We start from the raw sequence: 18234 nt of genomic DNA, 5'->3' as shown, positions 1-18234 counted from the left end.
AATTAGTAGGATATGCCTCTCTACATGTATTTGTTTTTTAAATTTATCTAATTTTAAAAAAATAATGCAACCACTATAAATTAACACTGTTTGAAAAATTATTTCAACTATTATTTACGACATTGCACTTACGAAAATGCAGGGACAGAAAAATTGCTCATGTTTGTAGTTTAGTTTTTTTAAGTAAGGGATAGAAGCAAATTAAAAGGTCAGATAGAATTCTGCCATCCTATTTCGACGATAAAAATCCCCCACTCTACAAAAGAAAATGTCGTTTATAAATAGTTTTCACAAGAAAAAGAGTAAATAAAACATTTTTATTGACATTACCAAGGTTTTTTTTTAACTGAAAATTGAATAAATTGTTGTATCTACTTTTCACCACAATATTTTGTGGTTGTCACGGCATCGTCTGTCTCTACATCATCAACGTTTTCATAAAAAAACGTAAAGGTTGTCCTAACGCGTGGTTAAATATAATTTACTTGTCACATTTAGCAACACAACTTGCTATATTTTTTTTTTCCTTGTAACTTTCATAACAAAAGAGCTTATATAAAATGTGTAAAAACCTTTACAATGTGGGAGTATATTCAGTGATGGATTACCGCCTAGACCCGTGAGGCCCGGGCCTAGGGCGGCACAATTTGGGGGGCGGCAAATTTTTCAGAATGTCAAAATTTTAAATCTGCTATAATGTAACGACAATACATTTTAAGGATCTATTCGAATTTTTTTTATATAAATTTACAAATAAATTTCTATGAAATAGAATGGAATTTATTTTCTGATTAAAAATGTTTTATAACAGAAATAATTGAATATTGATAAGCTTTTTTTGAAGAATTTTCAAAGCTCTGTTCATTTTTTGTATCTTTAGTAAAATTAATCTTACATGTAAGCCGCTTCTATAATTGCACAATGTTTTCTTATTTTATTTTCAATGATTCTGGTGTTTCATATATGAATTGATATAAGTATTATAAACGGATAAATAATATAAACGGATTCCAAAAAATAAAATTTCATCTTTTAAAAAGGGCGGCTAATCAGACAGGGCCTAGGGCGGCAAAATACTTAATCCGCCACTGAGTATATTTACGTTGTGTATTATAAAAACAGAGGGTGTATTAAAAATGAATACCGCTAACACTTATTGCAATGTTCTTATTTATCAATTATATTACCTATTTAGTATAAAGAACAACAAAAGTTAATTTAATTAATAGTTGTGGTGGGCTGGTGTAGTGCATCGTATATGCATGAAAGAGGTGCACTCAGCCTCTGAAAATAATTGACAAGCTGATAAATGAAATCAGCGGAGAAGGTGATTAAACACATATGGTATCACAATGGGCTCCATAGCCTAAGTGTGTCCTTCGTGGACAGCCAATATAACCTAACCTAACCTAATATAAAGCAGTAACTAGCAGTAGCACTCGCAATAAAGACAATGCCAACTTTAAAGCTTTTCCAAAACTCTGTGCCCGTCGACCTCTTCATCGGTGTTTATATAGAGCGAGGATAAACTGTCTAGCTGATCTTCAGGCATTGTCTATTTAAGGTATCTTTGTGTCAAAAAAGCGCACCCCTTTATATAAAGTATATATTCTATAATGTGCGTTTTTCATGACACAGATTATATGTTTTGAAACGATGTAAAGTTGAAAAGGAGCTTTCATTCGTCGCTGTTCTCACAGGCAAAACTGCGATATTTAAAGACAAATTATCCATAGTCTAGCCTTCAACACACTTGCCTCCACTTAGCCCGCTCTTTAAACACTAACTTTATTTTCATCCTTTGGGCAATTAGACGATCTTCGGACTAGCTTCGAAAATCAGTTCAGTAGTTTTTGCTTGAAAGCCCAACAGAAACGCAAAACAAGTGATAGACATTCGGAAACGTATCTTTATTGCAAATATCGAGTACTTCGAATGAATTTTAACGTCCCGTCCGGCAATATGTTTTCACCAAAGGTTGAACTTCTTCGACCTAGATGTCACGGGTATCATCGTGCAAAATTGAATAGGCTAGTTCAGAAATTTAAGCGCAAGAGTTTTAATCAAAAATTTTCATTTTGTTGAGAAAAAGACAAGCAAAATTTGATAATATAGTAACTGAATCAATGTGAGTCTGTTATGACGCGAATCTTGGCAGTCAGTGGAAATGCTTTTCTCAAATGGGTGCATTTACAGGACTATATTGTTAATTTAAAATGTGGAGAGATTTTCAATGGCACGGACTTGGGTTTACCTATTGTACGACTTAGTACCAAGTTACTCTCTTTTATAAAACTTACAAACTTGGAATCGTTCGGTTAAGCGGGCGGGAATTGACTAGTAAATAAATATATATGGTCCGTAATTCTTTCGTTTAAAATTTTGTCCTATCTTACGAATACACATAATTGGATTATTTATGCATGAATAAACTAGGAATTCATATTGTCCACTTTAAGAAATTTATGTGGTACTGTGTACATTAAGTGTATCATATGAACTTTTCGTAACATTTTATTAGGAGTGTATGTACGTACGGTTGGTTGTTACTAATATCAAATTAAAGTTAAAACCACAACAACAATGTTTGTTAAAATGTTGATAAACTTGGTATTATTATTTTAATTGTAAACAAACTCATCAATTCATCATGAATTTGAACTTCAATTAACACAAGTCACTTTAACTACCATCGATAAAATCTGACTGTTATTAAAATGTACTCTCATATATTTAAGTAACATTGTATGTATGTATTTTACTCTATTATACCATGTATATATGACATATACATATTATACCATGTATATATATGAAATATACATAGTATATTAAGTTTAGTCCCATGTTTGTAACGCTTAAAAATAATGGTGCTAGGAAAAAAATTTTGTCATAGGTGTTCATAAAATCACCTAATTAGTCCATTTCCGATTGTCCGTCCGTCTGTGGACACGATAACTCAAAAACGAAGAAAGATATCGAGCTGAAATTTTTACAGCGTACTCAGGACGTAAAAAGTGAGGTCAAGTTCGTAAATGAGCATCACAGGTCAATTGGGTCTTGGGTCCGTAGGACCCATCTTGTAAACCGTTAGAGATAGAACAAAAGTTTAAATATAAAAAATGTTCCTTATCAAAAATTAAACAACTTTTGTTTGAAACATTTTTTCGTAAACATCACTGTTTACCCGTGAGGGCGCCAATTAGGCGGAAATTTTATAATATGTACTATACTTGATTATCAGTTATGTATGTGTCACATGTTTGTATGTGTTATGTAATAAAGAAATCAACACTGACTATGCATGGTATTTCAACAATTAACTCAGTCAATTGTTTGTTTTCACTTGTTTAAACTACAGTTAATGTATTTATAGCTATCCTATACATTTGTATGGGACTTAAATTAGCTATGTGTTGTATTATGTAGTATCATTAGTTTTAGTTCATAAAATTTAAAAACTTTGATTTTACAAAAAATTTCAAATTTATTAACTATTAGTAAAAGAAGATAAATAAAATTACTAACTTTGTCTACTTAGTTTACTGTTTTCATTTTTCAAGTGATGGCAAATGCAGTGAAGTTTATAACGAAATAGTCTATATATTTAAAATTGTAACTGCCCAGCGAAGCGGGTGGGTAGAGTTTCTGAGATATCGCAATATTTGGATCGATTTTAGTCCGTATCTCAAAAACTATTCGACCGGCCAACAAATGCACCCGATTTTTGTACTTTTTGGGTCAAAATTACCTTATATACTAAGTTTCATCGAAATTAAAGATAAAAAAAATTTTCGATTTTTTCAAATTTTGTTAAGGGACCCCTTTGAAAAAATCGAGAAAATCGGGAAAAAAATTTTTGTTTTGGAATTTGATAAAACTCGGTGGATTTGGTAATTTTGGTCCAAAAAGTATAAAAATCAGATTAATTTAATGATTGGATGCAGAGTTTCTGAGATATCGCAATATTCGACCAGTCAACAAATGCACCCGATTTTTGCACTTTTTGGGTGAAAATTACCTCATATACTGAGTATCATCGAAATTGGAGATAAAAAAAAATCTTACTTTTCGTCTTATATCGTCAAGTTGTAAATCACATCAAAATTGAAAATATCAATTTTTGGAATTTTTACCCCCAGCACCTTGCTTACATTTTTAATATACACACTTTAGTTGCATTTCTTTTTCTTGCTTTTGCAATTAGAATAAACAGAGTAAAAAATATATGCATCGTTTTAAGTGCATCATATACACATTAAACAAATATATAAACAAACCACAAGTTTTTTTTAATTATAGCAATTCGTTATCGTTGTCATCTTTAATTTTATCATTTAAATTTGTTTTGGTATTATTCTTTTCACGTAATTCGTATTTTTAATTTGACATTTTAAAAGTTTATAATTAAGTTTTATGTTAAAGTTTAAAAGTAAGGTCTATAAGAATAATTATAAATAAAGTAATTTGTAATAAATTACAGCATGGGTTTGTGAACTTATCACATGCGATAAAATGAATGTATTTAAACTATCTACCACTATTTCTTCGAAAGCATTCACTAATAAAAATATATCGTTGGGGATTTAAAATAGGTGGTTGATAAATATATGGGTTTTGTACAATTGTTCAGCTTAGGATGATAAGTTAGATACTTTCCAATACAACTGGTATAAGCTGTTTTTAAACCTTTCCTACTATTGACCACCATAACTTCACCAAACCCTCAGTTTTATTTTCACCAACTGGCTCATCATAAATATGACTTACTATAATAATGATAGTAATAATAATAATAATGGGGTTTTACCTCCGTTTCTCTGACATATACGCCTATAACAGAGGTCACCCACATCATTATTTGTTAATCTTTATTTATTATAACTACATACATATTTACAATTACATTTTGATGTGGGTGGATTCGGTTGCTACGTTCTTATCCAAGCGTTTTCCCCACCATAATATTAATTGGATTAAAGCAAAGAGTTTTTTTATATTTGCGGCTAATCAATGGCTAAGTTAACCGAAAAAATTCGCATAAGTTAAAAAAACGGTTCTGTTATAAATAACGAAAATATAAGTGTGTCTTCATCTTAAATGCGACACACTGTATATGTGTTTTTATTTGACTCGAGTAGAGTATATAGATATATGCGGTGATTAAAATATAATTTTCTCTAAATACATATTTTTTTGTCACGATACCATTTATACAAATAATTATAATTCGTGATAAATTAACATAAAATAACAATTATGACTTTTAAAGTGAAATTTTAATGTGGGTAATACTCTTAACAAACCGTGGACGGTATGATATTTGTTTGGTAATACCAATAACTTTCTTACAAAGAAATGTAAGTATATTGTATTTTATTGATACTGAAACGATTAAAAGAATCTCAGAACAACAATAGATTTTAGTATACATGGATAGCTGTTTGCATTTGGAGTTTTGAGATAAACCTAAAATTTTTTTTATTGAAAATAATTCTCGAAAATGTTTGTCTACGCTGAGGACTTCGCAAAATTTTTATTGTATCTAGTTTTAAAAAATTTAACACATTTTTTCTTTTATAAAAGCTCAAAAATCTCTTGCGCTTAAACAAATCGAGAAATTTAAAATATAATCTCTTCCGTCTTTAATCGTTTCTTTTTGAACAACCTAACTGACCAATTTGACTCAGAAATTTTAAATAGATGATGTAATTTGTGATTTACGATTCATTGATGAGTTAATAAAGCATACATTAACTTGATAAGCTTCAGATAACCTACAGATGAAAAATTATAATATTTATTTTCACTTTTTATTTAAATTTACGGGGCGAATGCAATAGTTTTAAATCAGAAAGTTAAAGATTATAGTGAAAGTATTTTTTAAAAAGCATTTAAAATTCAATATATACTCAACCAAAGTATTAATGGAACAAAATTTTACTTAAACAAACAGCTGTATCTCTGCTAAAAAACTGTGAAATTTGGAAACGGAATTCAGATGATACAGAACTTTAAATCCAGAAGTGCCAATTTTGCTTTAAAGCGAATATCTTGGTCCCAAAAGCACACACGGAAACTTTTTGTTACCTCAAGAAAAATAAAAAAGCTTTCGAATAGTTTTCAAAAGTTTGTTGTTTAATTTTGGTTATACGCTTCTAAACTTTATATAAAATTTAGTGATAACATTTCTCATTCTTTTCACCTTCCGTGCAAAGCGGTAAGGAGTGATAATAATAATTTTTGAACAATAGATTCCAAAACTAGAAAATACAGCTTTCAATGGAGCTATTGTTATTCCAAATTCGGTAATTTTTCGCAGAGATACAGCTGTTTGAAATTTTGGTAAAATTTTGTATTAAAAAAATTTTCCTTTAATACTTTGGTTTTGTATATAAATAAAATACGCCTTTTTTCAGTTTTCGTTTGTTTTAAAATAGTATATATTATTGATTTGTTTTTATGTGTATAATATATTCGTGTCCTTTGCTTTATTTATTGGATCATGTTCATGTTTCAATGTCAACCATCACCTCTAGACTAATAATACACAAAATATTATAATGATCAAGATATCTAAAATAATGACTGACATTTGTTATTATTTATAATCAATAACAAGCGTTTGAATCACTCTATTTTCATCACTATAATGCAACAACTTGTACAATAAATAATAGCTATGCGAAATAGGGTAATATATATTATTGTCAATTCAACTGTCATGTTGTGATATCAACCTGTATTATTTATTTGAGTGATTGATGTGAAAATTATGAATGAAAAATATCAATTTTTTTTTACACACATTATATATAAATACTGTGTATAACAAGCCATCCCTGGTGTTGCTATTATTCAAGTACTATGCTCGAGTGCAGGCTGTGACTACCACGATTTTCCAGCTATCTCGGTCTTAGACCGCATGAACTAAGAAGCTTTTCGCCTCGCAAATTTTCGATACCATTATTTCCCCTTAGTCATATTTTCTGCTACCTCACAAATAAATATATTGACAAAATTATTAATCTAATTTCCCTAAAATTATTTTCTATCTTGGTCTGTTTGTCTATCTTGATATATCTTACACTCGAGACTTTTTCGGAACCAAACTGTTTAAAAAATTGTTTAACCTAGATTGGTATTAGATTGTTCACGACGAGACCGAGTAAATATAATAAATTTGGGCCATAGTATTCAAATTTGTGATCAAAAATAACCTAGCTGTAATAGGTTTCGAGAATGTGGAGTTCTGGTTCCTGAATTAAGCACATAAATGATAGCTAGCGAAAAATTGACATTGCAGCAGAAAAGAATGACACAAAATTAGTGGGTTTCAAAAAAAATTCTTATAAAATCGGATTCAATTTGCCTATGTTATCAAAAAAACAGAATTTTTTAACTTGATGACGTCATCAGAATCCAAAAAATTTTATTTTGCTCTATCTTATCCAAATTTTATCCAATATTGATAAACCAAGTATGTAATCCTACTAAATTTGGATCATACTTTTCAAATTTGTTATCAAAAATAACCTAGCTCTAATGGATTTCAAGAATGTGAAGTCCTGGTCCTGGAATTAAGCACATAAGTGATAGCTAGCAAAATTACTTAAAATTTTCACTTTGTTTTCCTTTTACAAAAAAAGATTACACTTTCTCTCCCACCATTGTCTTAACGTAAAAACTATTATTTCAAAGGTTATTTCAATATAAAAACTGTGGTTCAAAGAGTAAAAGCTTAAAACTCTTAACTAAAAATATAAAAATAGATGTATGAAGATCGTAGTATCTTTGTTCTACATAGATTCAGTTTTTTCCTGTTTAATGGCACGAAACAAGTATTTTCTTTTCGAATGAGTGATTTTTTTCAATAAATATTCATTTCAAAGTTGAAATTCATGTTCAAAATATGCCCTTGTGCTTATTTTTTTTTTCTTATGTTATAATATTTTCTATCCCTAAAAATAGATATTTTATAAATAACTATTTTATTATTGACATTTCAAATAAATAATATTTGCCAAATTTTTCGATTATCAAAAATTTTAACTGCAGTTGACACTAAAACAAAGTACTGTTCAGCTAAATTATGCATAAAACAATATAATTTGTTTTCGAAATATGTTTGGTAAATATAATTAAACTAGCTTTTGCCCACGGCTTCGCTCGTGTTAATGATTCATTTCAATGTATTCCATATAAGATTAATTTAATGAATCGTTGATTCATTTAGAGAACCAATTTTAAATATCCACATGCTATCCTTCAACCCGCTTTTCCTCATTTAGTCCACCCTCTAAACATCAACTTTACTAACATCCCCTTGTTAAATAACGCGGCAATTCGACCATGCAGTTCGCTGTGCGCCTTTAAAGAAAATAAAAAAGTGATACAGTACGATAGGTGAAAATTGCATCTTTCTAGCATGTATAGAACAGAAAATATGTTATTATACCATGTATATATGAAATATACATAGTATATTAAGTTTAGTCCCAAGTTTGTAACGCTTAAAAATAATGATGCTAGAAAAAAAATTTTGTCATAGGTGTTCATAAAATCACCTAATTAGTCCATTTCCGGTTGTCCGTCCGTCCGTCTGTGGACACGATAACTCAAAAACGAAAAAAGATATCGAGCTGAAACAGCGTACTCAGGGCGTAAAAAGTAAGGTAAAGTTCGTAAATGAGCATCATAGGTCAATTGAGTCTTGGGTCCGTAGGACCCATCTTGTAAACCGTTAGAGATAGAACAAAAGTTTAAATGTAAAAAATGTTCCTTATCAAAAATTAAACAACTTTTGTTTGAAACATTTTTTCGTAAATATCACTGTTTACCCGTGAGGGCGCCAAGTAGGCGGAAATTTTATAATATGTACTATACTTGGTTATCAGTTATGTATGTGTCACATGTTTGTATGTGTAATGCGATAAAGAAATCAACACTGATGCATGGTATTTCAACAACTAACTCTGTCAATTGTTTGTTTTCACTTGTTTTTGTTTTGTTTTTTCGCGCAATTCCTTGACAATTAACGGTCCAGCACTTGAAATGCAATTAGACCAAAAATTAAACCTACACTTTTATGTTCAGGAGCATTTTTAAACAGGATCCTGTAAAAATCATTCATGCTCAATGACGAATTTTACCGGGTGTACACATGGCTTATCTTATCAATGATTAAGTAGTATTAAAAAAAATTAATATTTATAATATAAGATATTCAAATTAGATTAATTTTTTTTGTTTTTGTAAATATTTAAAGAAGATTAAATATAAATAAAATATGCTTTGTAATAACTAATATTTCATTAAACATCTTTATAAAAGAATTATTATTTAATAATAATTAGATTATAAATTATAATAATAAATAAGAAAATAGGATAAATCAAATCCACTTTATGTAAAATGAAACTTGTATGTTTTGAGATTATAAACACATACTATTGAAAAGTTTATGCCTTGTTTCATAAATGATTTACTGAAACAATTCAAAGATCTCTCATTAAGGGTTCATAATGTCGAGCGCAAATTTAAATGTAGGTCAGAGGGTAACGCAGGTTTGTGTAAAGTGAATTCTGTATACTTTTCTGTAAAGTAGCAGTTATCGTGGCAGCTATGACATAGTCGTATTTGGGGCCTATAAAAGCCTATAATAAAGCCTACAAGTGAAAACAAACAATTGACTGAGTTAATTGTTGAAATACCATGCATAGTCAGTGTTGATTTCTTTATCACATTACACATACAAACATGTGACACATACATAACTGATAATCAAGTATAGTACATATTATAAAATTTCCGCCTAATTGGCGCCCTCACGGGTAAACAGTTATGTTTACGAAAAAATATTTCAAACAAAAGTTGTTTACTTTTTTATAAGGAACATTTTTTACATTTAAACTTTTGTTCTATCTCTAACGGTTTACAAGATGAGTCCTACGGACCCAAGACCCAATTGACCTATGATGCTCATTTACGAACTCGACCTCACTTTTTACGTCCTGAGTACGCTGTAAAAATTTCAGCTCGATATCTTTTTTTGTTTTTGAGTTATCGTGTCCACAGACGGACGGACAACCGGAAATGGACTAATTAGGTGATTTTATAAACACCTATGACAAAATTTTTTTCCTAGCATCATTATTTTTAAGCGTTACAAACTTGGGACTAAACTTAATATACTATGTATATTTCATATATACATGGTATAAAATGTTAAAAAATCAAAATCACTGTACATTTAAAGTACATCCGGGCAAGGTCGTTAAGGAATTGCAACAAAAAAAATGACCTAGATTATTTTATTAATCCCAAAGACTACATATATTATCTTTTCATAATAAATTATTAAAATCATAATTTAGAATTTTTCTCTGTATGGAGAAAACCATTATATGTACAAGGAGAGCCATTTTATTCGATACAAATCCAAAAATTTTCTTAACGATTTAAAAAAACTGGTTCATGGAAAAATTGTTGAGTTTAAAGGAACATATATTATTCTCATTTGGAGTTTGATTTTGGGTCACAAGCAACTCTGGTTCATAGCTGAGAAACGATAGAAGATCACTTTAAATTAGAAAATTTTGTCTTATAAATAAAGAATAAACTACCATTTTTTATTTGAAACCTTTTTTTCCTAAATCGATTAATTTCGCATGAAGTGTAATTCAATTTATATTCTTCAAACGACCTTAAAAATTAACCTGTTGGTCAGATTTATTAGCACAGATAATCTTCCTAGTCTTAAACAATTTTTATCTAAATATTTTTTAAATAGCTGATCGATTTTTTTCGATAAAATTGAATAATGATTGCGTTTTAAGACAGTTTTCGGTTTTCGAAACAATGTTTTTTTTTTTTACTTTTTTAGGAAGAACAATTTTTCTTATATAGTCTTTCTCATATCTTATCGGTTAGAAATCTGAATTGCTTATTAAGTCATTTCGAAGACCAAGGACAGAAAGGTATACCACCCTTCAAACAAAAAAATTATTGTATGAATCGTTTTTCAGATATATTTTCAGAAATTATTGTATCGCTTACAATGGTTCACCTTGTATATTTTAAAAGTAACCTAGAACACACACACGCACACGAATTTTCCATTAAGGTACATTTTTATTTTTGTCTAAATATATTATTTAATTATCTTTTCATTCAAGAGGGGAGTACTTGAATTTTTCTTTGATAATAAATTTTATTATCTTTAAAAAAACTACTACTTTTATATTGAGTAATAAAATAGTCTAGAATATTTTAGATGCTCATTTAAATTTGAATATATTACCTTGACGTAATAAAATACTTAATAAATTTTCCAAAAATTTCAATTTACTGATTCAAAATTAGCGGTTCTCGAGTTCTTTCAATTTTAAATGTTGGAATTTTATATATTTTTTTACTAAAAACAGGCAAAAACAAGTAAAAAAGCCCCCTTTGGATTTGCACATTAAGTACAGTACAGCGGTTAAGAATGGTTCGCTGCATATTTGGTGTAAACTTTTCGGCCATAACTTATCCTTCCTATTTTGACTCGCTGATTTAGAATTTGGAATGCTACTCTTTCAAAACTCGTAGAAGAATTAAATTTGGCAAGTTTAAGTGCCATATTACTACTTAAATCCAAACTTGAACTAAAAAAAAAACAACCTCTATGTTTATCTTTACGAAAAACAGTTGATCATTTTGAAACTTTTCCACTCGCTTCGATATTATATTTGATAACAGTTTTAAAGAAAGTGAAGGACATATTTTTCATTCAAATCAATCAAGTATGTACTCAAGTTAAAGTACTTGTACATTTATTCTTCTTGTTGTCGTGATGAAACCTCTCGATATAGTAATCGTGACCTACCTATATTTACGCCTGTGAAACACTTAGGATATTAAATATATTTTTGTGCTTCTTAAATTTTGTTGATTATCATTCCATGGAGGTTTTCTTTCACGACAGGATATTAAATGTTCCTGTGCTTATAAAATTTTGTTGATTATCATTGCACGATCGTTCTTTCAACAAGTTAAGAGATCGTGTACAATATATATGTAAAAAATTCTGTCAATCGGTTTGATTAGATAGATTAGGTATTCGACTTATAATTTGTGATATTTCGCATTTCATCATAAACGATTTTTTGTACCTTAAAAGTCGAATACCACGAAAAAGTATCGTCAAATTTTTTTTCTAAACTTTTCGGTGAAATAAAAATGTTCTCTCGTCTTTAATTAAATAAAATATAACTGCAAAAAGTTTTTAAGAGATACTTACTTGTTCATATTATTAACAAGAAAAGCAATTAACTAAAAGCGAAGAAGACAAACCCGAATTATGCCAATGAACACATCACAATTATGTTAACTGTCACTGAAGCGCTTTAATTTCTACGAGCAATTATAGGTAAAATCCAATTCACGATTGCAATTTCGGTAAAAGCAAATATTGAACAAATATTGCACTATTAAGTAATTAAATTATTTTACAGAAGAATTTTTTTGTGATATTGTCAAATCAAATGCCAACTAGCAATTAGATGTCATGAAAAGATACAGCAAAACAAAAACAAAACCAAAGTTCGATTTACAATAAATTAGTGAACTATGATAAGAAAGATTACGTAATCGGTAATCCTACTACTTACTAAGATAAAAAATATTGAGGTCGAAGTTATAATATCTATCAAAAAGTTCTAGAAGCATTTCCAAATAAAATTGTATTGGAGGGAAATGCGTAGGCTTAATAGATTCGAGCCGCCTAGGACACGACGTTGATGGGAGGTTGTAGACTCTCCGCACAAACTACATTTTGACATTTGACCTTTCATGGAATTGACTATTACGCTAGTAAAATCTTACAAAAAAAATCAACTACAATCGCGCGAAGCAAAACTGCTTCTTTGTTATGTTATTTCGACCTCCGAGGGGAATGTGAAACTACGTTTTGCAAGCAAAAAAAGTTGTGCTGTCTGCGTAATTTGTGAAAATATTTTTTCACCTATTACGCGGGTATATCAACTTTTTTTTTGCTTGCGAAACTTAGTTTCACACTCCACCAAGGGGTCCAAATAACATACCAAAAAAGAAGCTTTACATCGCGTTTTGCGATTTTAGTGTAGTTTTTTCTAAGTGTAATTACTGTTTGACCGGGTAAAATAAAAAGTAAGGTTAAAGTAATGATCATAAGAATTAATAGAAACTGTCAAATTTCTTTGAGGAAGATATGAAATTTTTATATATTAAATCAATGCATTGAATTAATACTTATTCATCAAAAAAAGGACTTTGGTCGTAATGGTTGTTACGCTACTGATAACATTGGTTGAGAAATAAGATAATCTCACTAAATTTAATCGTTTAATTAATTAATTGCCTATTTTTTCTCATTACATGTTATAACTCTATAATATACTTCAATTTGTAAAGTACTTGTAAACAAAGTCATTTATTTCGGAAAGTTATTGAAGTTACTTGTCAAAATCAATTAAATTCACTACTACGGTCTCAATGACTTATTTCACAATAATAAATAGGTATTCATTCGAAATAAAAGCATGCTCAAGGCCGTTTTTCTAAATAGCAGAATACACATGTAAAAAGTCTAGAAATTTTTTGTTCTGATTTTGTAGAAAATGACAAAGAACTTCTTTTCACAAGTTCTGAAGTTTTCAAAGTATAAATAATTATTAAATCGACAAATCAAAAATTAGAAAAAAATTTTGTTGTATGCAGCAATTCACTTTTGTTGAGTACCGCTAAAAAAGTTCTAATTCAAGTTTTCTTGTCTTATTCGCCCATCAAGCTCGAATCAACTTTGATCTTCCAAATCTGTAAGCGAATGTAACACAATGAATTAAGAGCCATACCAAAAAAATTATCTGAATTTACTAAAGCTGATTCAAGAACATATATTTAAGCATCCGCGACTGAATTTAAGGCACCTATCTGTGCGGGGTCTACTAACATGCGTTTTAGTATGACGTCACTAAAACTATTTATTAGTATTAAATAATCACAGAGTTTAAGAGGAAAAATGTTTCATGAAATAATTTACTTTTACAAAATAGAATTCATTATTAAACAAAAAATTAATTAGGTATTAAAATAAAAAATTATTTTCTACATTTTAGTACAATAAAAGCTTGTCCCTAAAAAAGTTTTTTTTTTTTTTTTAATTTCGTTTCTTAGGAAAGCTGAATGCTGTACAGACATTTTCAAATATATTTTCAAAAGCAGGACAGACTTTGTAATTAAAAGATTATTATTTAAAAAACCAATTCTACAATTTTAAACTATTCTCTCAGTTTTCTAATGTGTACTTACAATTTTGCATATTTTAAGAGCCGTACACTACTGTTTCATTATAACAATGGTATCTCGACAATATTTAATAATGATATAATTAATTACGTTTTTTTTTGTTTTTTTAAATTAATGAATTCTATTGTGTTTGTTAATATGCTAAAAGATCTATTATTCACTAATTATATCATTCATTAAGTGTATATAATCATCAGAAAGATAATGATTATTAAATTTATTATTAATCACATATCAAATTTTAACACTCTGACGCTTTCATTTATAACTAGCGTTTATCCGTACCCATGCAGAACTTTTTGTCAAGAATAACTAACCTGTAAAATTTATTTTTATTCATGAGAAAAACTATAAATTATGAATGATAATGTCGAAAAAGATAATACATATTGCAGCATTCTCCTTGGAGAATTTATACAAAAAAGAAAAAATAAGATGTCAGAAAACTTAATATTACTTACTTGGTAATGTGATAAACATGATAAAATATAAGCCTTTTGTTTAGGGAGTATCCCTTGTTAATATTCAACAAAAATGTTAATTTTTTAGTTGGCAGTCTTTTTTTAACCGTGTATAAATTTTAGAATGACAACAGACCGCCAACTGAGAATAATAACCATCCAGGAGCTGGGAGTATTAAAATATAAATATGCAGATATTACGCCAGATGGGCTAGCGAACCATTGGTACGTGTGCCATTGATGGCAAGAGACATAATATTTTGGGCACGGCGCCGATTACAAATTTCACTACGAAGACTTATTGCGAATGAACGCACACTCGTTAAATAGATACCGTGAGCCCATAATGACGTTAATCTATGGTGTAGAAACGGGTGGCAGTAAGCTTGAAATTGCCGTAGGGATTAAAAAATGTAGTTCAATTGTTCAAAACAATTTATGAACCCCTTTATTTCATTTTTACTAAAATTGTGTAATACATAAATCAATAAAGTCGTTTTCCATAAATTATATTTTCTAGCCACGATTAAAACCACATTTTGCTTTATTACCAGACTTACCTTTATTAATTCTCCAAATTGCAGACTAAAAGAATCATAAAAATTTCATTTCACTATGTACTCACGGTCTAAAAGTTGGTATTTTTCCTTAATATTTGAAAGCTGTATAATGTTAGCGATGTAATGACAGTGATTAATATCAGTGGCATTGAAAAGGAACTTTTTGTTTGTTATTATTAATTTTATTATAGCAATTTTTAACTTTATTATTGATTGATTTAAAAGATTTTTTTCTTAAATAGGTTTTTGATAAAATGAATTTAACTGCAATTTAGCAGTGCCGTTGAAAAGTTATTGTAGTATTATAAAATGAGATACATCTGAAATTTGTATTTAGAAAAAGTAGCTTTCTTGGTGAACTTGTAGTACATTTCAAAACATTTTGGCTATGAAAGAGGATTGCTTTCTTACTTACTAACTAGTTATTTCTAGTTTACTTGTTTTCCAATTAACGTCCGAACATAGAGACTCTAGTAATGAAAATTATTAACACAAACTCTGTAGAAACTTCTATCTCCAATTTACTGATTTTAAAATTTTTTTATTTTCAAACATGTCTCGTTTTCGTTTGTAGAAAAATAATAAGGCTCCGAGATATTACTTATGAAAAACGGCTATTACGTTATCCAAAAAATATGTGGGACAGGTTTGTCTGTTAGAATTCAAGTGTTACTAGAAAATGGGTTATGTAATATTTGTAGGGTGTGCTTTAATAACAGTATTATGGACGAGAAAAATATCAATGTAGTTACAAATTTATAAACTTTCAAAGTATCCAATTTATCTGCAAACAATTTTAATACAGATGAAAATCGCTTAAGGTAGTTCTTTTGCTTAACTGACCCAACTACCTTAATTTAATTTCTACCAACATATACATAATATGCAAGTAAATGTAAATAAAAACATTAACACGTGATATTTAAAAATTATTTTTAATGCAGAAAAAATTTATAATTAAATATCACTGCATCGAATTTTTGTTTATTTACTCATTAAAATATTGTATTGTGTATATCGCTGCCAAATGCCAATATTCATATTGTACTAGCAGATACCCGCCCGCTTAGCTGTGACTTATCCTCCCTTTTGTTCACAATTTTATGGATTTTAATTTTTTGGTGGGGAACTCAAACTTATTTGAAAATGAAGATTGGCCCATGATAATCGCTGACTTTTTAACTTTCTATGGGTCCAATCATTAAATTAACCTGATTTCTATACTTTTTGGATCAAAAGGACCTCCTACCACTGAGTTTCATTAAATTCCAATACAAAATTTTTATTCCCCTATTTTCTTGATTTTTTCAAAGGGATCCCTTAAAAAAATTGCAAAAAATCTCCAATTTCGATAAAACTCAGTATATAAGGTAATTTTTTATCTAAAAAGTACAAGAATCGGGTGCATTTGTTGATTGGTCGAATAGTTTTTGGGATACGGCCTAAAATCGATCCAAATACTGCGATCCAAAACAAAAAATTTTTTCCCGATTTTTTCAAAGTCGTATTCATAACATTCGCCCGAGTGGACCTGAAAGGTCGCACCAGACCCTACCTACAGCTTGTTTTATATTTGTGAACTCACAAAAGATACAAAATTCTTTGAAAGAATGAACAAAAACCTATTTTAAAAGATAATATATTTTGTGTAGTAGTTAGAAGTCATCATACTTCACAGTAATTCTTTATCTATTAACATTAAAAAAAAAAAAAGAAAGTAATTTTTGATAATAGAAATATTTAAAATTGATTAATTCTTTAAATGATTTATAATATTTAAACATTACCACCACTTTAACAAAAAGTTTTGAACTACTGTAGTGTATGTTTTAAAACTAACAACATAAGTGTGTGTTGTTCAGTGTGTTATCATTTTATCAGTGAAGATGAAAATGATCATTAATACAAAAAGAATCACATTATTCTTTACAAAGAGAACTTTAATTTGTTAGTTGAGGCTCATAAACAGGCCAGACCATAACAATTTAAAAAATAATAATACAAAATAATGTATTTTCAAAACAGTATTAACTAAAGTTGTGATTTTTAGTGTAAAAATGTATCTATTTTATGTAAAAACAATTATATTTGTGCATAGATGATATTTAGTGCAGTTAATTAAAAACATTTTAGTGCTTCAAAAATTTCTTAACACGCACCTGTTTCTCAGACAAACTACGTCAATCGTTTTCGTTATTCATATAATTTGGCAACGATTTTGTATTTGATTTTTTTTCATAATGTTGCTATCAACGGTAATATTTATTTTTAGTTATTAATTTTAATTTGTGCGCACAAAATATTAGGTGTTAAAAAACATACAAATATTTTTATTTAATTTTTGGAAAAATCATGAGTAAATTTTATATAATTTTTTTATTTTAAATTGAATCTTTAACCATTAATTTTTTATCTGTGCTAATTGAAATAAACAATTTTTTTACAATTATATATTATTTGTATTTGGAATTGTTTTTTATCGGTCAATAACCAAACTGATAACGGCCATTTGTTCAAAATGTATGATGATGTGTTTTTATTATAAAAGTGTGAAATAATTTCTAATATTACTTAAATAATATATGTTTGTAAAAGGTTATTCAACTTGGTTGTTGTTTATTTCTGAGTTTATAATAATTACACTGACTCCATGTTTTTGTGAATGTTTTAATCAGATTGTTAATTGAATTTTTGTTAATTAACGTGTATTTATAAATACAATAAGCTTGTTTATCAAAAATTTTATAACTTTAGATCACATCATACATGGATTTTCGAATAATTATTAATTTGCTATTTATTAGACCTAACGCCACTCATTATACCATGTATATATGAAATATACATAGTATATTAAGTTTAGTCCCAAGTTTGTAAATCTTAAA

The 18234-nt window shown here is 28.6% G+C and overlaps 1 protein-coding gene across 2 annotated transcripts in view; it reads left to right on the top strand.

The window, feature by feature from the left end:
• LOC123296598 overlaps positions 1–18234 on the top strand; it is a 49541-nt gene that overhangs the window by 13845 nt on the left and 17462 nt on the right. The window contains exon 1 of one of the 2 annotated variants that reach the window (XM_044878137.1): positions 17437–17604. The exons of the other annotated variant lie outside the window; for it this stretch is intronic. The gene's annotated coding sequence lies outside the window, so the exon portion shown is untranslated. Of the gene's footprint in view, positions 1–17436; positions 17605–18234 lie in introns of those variants that run through there. 2 annotated transcript variants of the gene reach the window in all.

The sequence above is a fragment of the Chrysoperla carnea genome, chromosome 3 (genome assembly GCF_905475395.1).
Source record: "Chrysoperla carnea chromosome 3, inChrCarn1.1, whole genome shotgun sequence".
NCBI classification, from domain to species: Eukaryota; Metazoa; Arthropoda; class Insecta; order Neuroptera; family Chrysopidae; genus Chrysoperla; species Chrysoperla carnea.
Note: the sequence above shows the minus strand (reverse complement) of the source record. Positions and strands in the feature narration are given on the sequence as shown.